General features: G+C 41.7%; 1 pseudogene across 1 annotated transcript; it reads right to left on the bottom strand.

Annotated features, from left to right (window-relative positions):
* Positions 1–4987: 4987 nt before the first annotated feature.
* Positions 4988–5493, bottom strand: LOC100956047 (annotated as a pseudogene). The gene has a single exon (XR_153169.3). The product of XR_153169.3 is annotated as a 60S ribosomal protein L18a pseudogene (transcript).
* Positions 5494–6083: the final 590 nt, after the last annotated feature.

Consider the following 6083-nt stretch of genomic DNA (forward strand, 5'->3'; position numbering starts at 1 on the left):
GAGCAGAACAGTTTGTGTCTGTATCACAAAATTATCTTCTCATCATCTGATTAGTCACTTCATGGGATGTCCAAACACATGCCTTCATGATCTATATGCAAAGGATGAAAAAGAAAGATGGAACACAAGCATTAGTGAAGCCATTCCCTGTGGCAGGCTGCCAGGAATATTTCTGATGAAACACTGAATGTGTCTGTGTGTGTGTATATGGAATGCGCTCAAAATTTGTATATATAAATGTATATAGACACATTCAGTGACACACATATACACACACATACACACATTTGTATATATATAAATATATACATACATGTAATATATATGTATATATACATATATTACACAATCCAGGGAGAAATAACACATGGATTAAATCAGGAGTTATTTGTAATTTTTCAATTTATCCAAAATTATTAAATATAAAACAAGGGAGGGAAAGTTCATGTCAAATTAAGAGGCATGAAAGGCATAAGTGTTAGCCACCAAGTGCCCAAGTCACCAAAAGCAATAAATGAGTGACAAGTAAATAAATAGGTTAATATATAAACACACGCCAAAAGCAAATGCTTCAGGATCAGGAAATACTAAATATGTAGCAGAATGAGGTCACGGGGAAAGATGAATTAAGATTTCATAATCATTTGAAATAACATGATCTTTACTTCGATTTTCCAGTTTTGGTATGGTTCCTTTGGTAGAACTGTTTTTGTGTGAGTGTGTCTTTTCCTCTTGGTTACTGCTTCCATTTAATAGAATTATACACTGATATCCTTTGTTATGTGGCTTTGATATCCCTCCAGGTAGAGCAGATGGCCAGGTGGCCTACCTGTGCTATGTCAGCAGACATGCCCTGAGCAGAGGCTCTACGTGTACTCGCCTGGGACATCTTGGCCTCTGTACTTGTCCTCCCTTCTATTGGAAGAACAAGCCCTGGATAACCTCTGGGCCCAACATGAAATGCCTCTTACATGAATCTGACACACCACATGGGGCAGAGAACTCTACTGCCCCCAGCTTTGCAGGCAATGACTAAACTAGTGAGGGAGAGATTCAGGATCACTAGTGATTTTGCTGTAAACTCCCAAGGTTCCATGCAACACAATCACAGTAATATTTGACCACTATCATCTCCATAAGTCCATTGCTTCTGATGATTAGTGTTGCTCACTAATGATCAGCGATGTGATGAAGTTCACATCACGTGAATTGCCTCGGCCCCTTGCGTACATGGGCCTTGACCTGTGGGAAACAGTTCAATTCATAGCACATCTGGTGGAACCTCACGGAGTTCTTTGTGATGAACTGGGTAGTATGTATGCACAGACCAGTTGTAAACACTATGTCTTAGGGACACCTCATCTTACCTTTTACACTAACTGTAAAGGGAGGTTGAACTTCAAAGAAAACGAGGTTAATGCCTTAAAGGCATTAGGCTTGATTATGGAAGAAATCTTTACTGATTAAAAAAGATAGATTATGGTACAGTAACAAACAAACTCACAGTCTCAATGGTTTAGCAGATGTCAGATTTACTTTTCACTCATGCAAAGATCCAGGTGACTCTTCAAAGCAACTATATACAGTGGTTCCCTGTGGTTATCTCAGTGATATGACCTACAGTGTGGCATCTGGGGGCACGGCCACCACGGTCAGCGCCACAGGTAAAGGCAGTGTGCACAGGCCGCATACAGGCAGTTAAGTATTTCATTTCAGAAATAGCCCACATCATTTCCTCTTACAGCCCACCAATCAGAACGAGACACACCGTCCTATCTAACTAACTGCTAGGCAGATAGGAAGAATAGTGTGTTGTTTGTTTGTTTGTCCAGGGTGTTAGGTTGTACCTGGAAAGTCAGTGGTGCCGGATAAGGGTAAAGACTGGAAATCTCAACCACAAACTCATCGTGTCTATGTTATCAATGGAGAAGTTAATCAGTGGGTTGTCAACGAAAAAGTAGTAATTACCGTGTGGAGACCACACGACAATCTTCAGCGGATTGATGTGTGAACACTACTTTTAAAAAGTATCCCAGAGTATGATAAGTGTTACATACATTGAAAGCCTATCTCTATTCACATGAAAGAATATTCAGCAAGTGCTCACTGGTACTCTGAGTAGTGGAAGCCTTCAAGAAATCACTCTCTATACCTCTGTCTGGGGTAATGAACCTATGTGAAATAATTGGAATCTCACATAGAGAAGGGCACAACCTTTTGAGCCCTTTTGGGAGCAGAACTGTGAAGGATATGAGGTAAAAAGATGGAGCATTTAAGTCTCTCCATAGATCTAAATGGCTCTGGGGTAGATAAAACACACCCCAATTGCTCCAAAGCCATTCAACCATTTACAATTCCTTGCAACAGAGAACTGTGTTGAACTGAAATAAGACACCATGTAGACATGCAGAATTCCTAAGGGAGAGCAATCAACTCTGCTTTTAGAGGTCATGGCTGGCCGGAGGGGGCCCAATCATGGGAATTTGTGGCCCGAGCTCACCACACACCATCCAGGCAATATTTAGCAGTTGTATAATGGGCTAACCTCTCCAATAAGACATCAAAGCCCAAAGTACTGACATTGTGAATTGGACAAAATAACCACAGGGATAATAAAAGAATTTTATAGGCTGAGAAAAATAGAAGGCAGTGTTTCAAAATGAGTCATGTTATACAGCTTGTAGACCCATACAGGAAGAAAAATTGATAATAGTGAGTTAATAAGAGACAGCTAGATGAGAACTGGGCCTTCATGTCTTGGGTGTGATTTTGTTTACAATGTTTCTACTGGTTGTAAAAAGTCAAATCTGTCAGAGAAGTAACATTGTCTAGACGTGATCCCCAGAAGTGTCATTTTACCTTTGTTCTTCCAAGCAATTGTGTTAAACTTGCAACCACATCCAATGTCCACACCTCCTGTGTGTAAACTGCTGGACCAGAAAGTTCCATTTCCCAGCTTAGCTCAGGGCCCCAAAGACCTGTTCACTGAGGCTTCTATAAAACCATCTGCTTTTGCTCTACAGAAGAGTGGCTATCATAGATGACATTGCTCTAACGGTGAGAAAAAATTAGGTGATTCTAAAGGTTGATTGAGAAACCGTCAGTATTCATGCAAATATGTGCTTTGGTCAGTGCTGTTAGGGAGCAACCATCTCCAAGTCTATGGAATCCCTAATTGTTAGCACTTCCATGCTGCCTACGGGTAAATGCTACAACCCAGAGACAGTCTGCAATATTTGGGTCAAATATTCTAAGAGGGATGTGTGACTTGAAGTGTTATTCTTGAATGTAACATTCTCAGGTAAATTAGAACTTGCCTCGTTTGTATGTTATCTGGCATACAGCGGAAAATACATGACTCCCACACATTGTATGTTATAGGTAATGTACATATATGTCACAGGTATACGTCTATGTGTGTATGTGTGTGTGTGTGCATATTCATCTATAGCTATAGCTTACATATAGGAGAAAATGAGTTAAAAACATGTAAATGAGAATTTCTAAACTTCTGGGGTACAAACACCCCGTGCCTGGCAATGTCCACATTTCTGGGTTGATTGTTGTTATTTCTGTGGCTCTCTGTTGCCAGAACACACAGGCTACCTTCTTCAACTTGCCATGGATTCTGGCAAATACAATAATTTCAATGCCTTGAAGAATTTAAGAGTACTACACTCACTTTTTCTCCAATTCTTAGGAAAAATTAAGTGATAAAATGTGCCAGTGCTCTTGAAAAACCCTTCTGTGCAAGTCATTTTCATGGTTATAATCCTTCCATTATCTGAGAACAAGAACGGACTTGATGCACTTTCACCCGGGAGAATGTGGACCACAAGGTGTGAGCCCCGCACGTCTCGAGGAAAAACTTACGTAAGTTGTACTAATAGCCCAGGATAAACACTGGGATGGTCTCTAACCTTTCTGTTTTACATCACGACACGATTTATTTTAAGCTTCTTTCTTTGTCATGCTCCTATTAGTTAATAGGGAAAACCTGACCTCCTCTGTAGTATTTCTACTAGAAAGGAGAGGAAGCCTAACTCACAGAGCCCCACGCTAAAAAACAAAGAAGCAAACAAACAAAAACACTGATGTTACTGTATCCGAGTTAACACAATTAAAGAACCTACCCCAGAAGCGGGCCAAGAACCTGGAGTGGGCGTATATGTTTGTTATTGATGGTTGTTTCTTGAGTAGAAAATATAAAGAAATGAAAAAGTAGGGCTAAAGAAACTCTTTTTCCTTACATGTGTCTCTGGGAGTTTTACCTAACCCTCTCAATGCCCTACGGGAAGAGTCTGATCCCTAGAATATCAACAGCCTCCTCCCCCCCCACCCTGTATTCTCGGGGTTCTTCCATTTCTGGAGTCGCATCTCCTTTTTCTCGCTCTGTCAGTTTTACCCCTCACCCTCACCACACCTCTTCAGACTTTCCTTTTTTCCTGTCATTAGATCACTGGGCCCCGATATCTTTTCTTGAAATAATATAACCTCGTAAAGACATTTGGGGTCCTTTAGGAGCTTAAATCCCAGCATGGGGATCTGAAATGGAATGTGACATCACCGTGTTTTAATTTGGGGGATTCATCACTTCTTCCTTACTTTTTATTTCTCTCTGTCTTACGCTTTCCTCTCTGTGGGGAAGAGAGAGGTGAAATTTATCCATTTACCTTAAACTACAATAAAATTCTGTGCAAATGTAACACATCAGGGAATCAAAGCCCCTCGACCATTGAACCACCTGCTTTTTTATCATTGATTGTCTCCTCCCAGGCTCAAAAGCCTCTAAACCCTCTTCTTTCTCAAAACCCCATCCCCAGGAAAGCATGTCTGTGCACACACACAAAGAAACGCACACACGTGTACATATTCCTTTCTCCTCAGTTGATACTTAATTCTTTCCTTTCTTTCTTTCTTTCTTTCTTTCTTTCTTTTTTTTTTTTGAGCACCTGGGCATGAATTTATATGGGCAGAGATGGGGAGAGGGCCCTGCACCTAGAAGGAGGTGTTGGGCGTCTTGGTGAAGCATGGCTTGTGCTGACGACGTAGGACCCGTTGGGGCAGTGGGAACTTAATCTTGGAGTCATGGAACTGCTTGACTGCCGGCCGCCGGCATTTGCTGGCTGCAATCTCCTCGACCTTCATGATCTGGATTGAGTGGGCCCAGGCACGGTGCCGGGCACCCATGTCCGGATAGCACTGGGTGACAGCGCCTGCAGTGGTCAAGTCTCGGTATTCCCGATACATGTTGTGGGTTCCGCTGTGGGAGTCATAGCGAAGCCAGATTCTGAAGTTCTTCACCCGCAAGGGGGGATTTCTCAAATACCTGCCCACAGTAGACAATTTCCCCTGAAGACTTCTTCTTTAGCTGAGACACAAAGTACCAAAAGCAGGACTTGGCCACAACATGGTTAGGTGCAAAGATCTGCATATGGTAGAGAGGCGGCGCCCCACCACCTTGTACTCTCCAAGCGTGCCAGAGGCCTTCATAGCGATTCCTCCACACTCGCCACCACCGGCAAAAGGAAACAATTCTTTTTTTTTTTTTTTTTGAAGCACTTAATTCTTTTCTTGCGTTTACCCAGGAATCTCAAAATCCTATTTTTTTTTTTAAACACAGCATAAGTAAACTCTCTTTCTCTCATCCCATCTAATCTACTTTGTACTCCAATCAAAGCAACCGCTGGAGTTAAGAGGCAAAGCCATTATTCTAGACTGAAGTGACTGATGCTATCCTAGAGGAAGTTCTAGACAGTCATGCTTTTCCAGAGTGCGACTGTAAACTCCACAAGGAAGAGACAGTCTCTGTCAAGTTCATTGCTGTAACCTCAATTACTAGACTTATACCTGGCTCAGCACAGGTGCTTAATAAAGATTTGCCGGGGCAAAAAACCCCAGTGGATAAATGGCTTATTGTTTACACTTTAAAAATAAAGGGCAAAGTGAACGCAAAGATTATATTGGCTACTGGTGGAATTTAAGGTCTCGCTGTCACTGGGTAATAGAGACGTTTCTGGGGAAATTGGACCTTCCTAGATCTTCTGGAAGATATTGGGGTGTGTAGAATATCCTATTGCAAT

The sequence above is a fragment of the Otolemur garnettii genome, unplaced genomic scaffold, assembly GCF_000181295.1.
Source record: "Otolemur garnettii isolate 467f Iridium unplaced genomic scaffold, OtoGar3 scaffold00014, whole genome shotgun sequence".
NCBI classification, from domain to species: domain Eukaryota; kingdom Metazoa; phylum Chordata; class Mammalia; order Primates; family Galagidae; genus Otolemur; species Otolemur garnettii.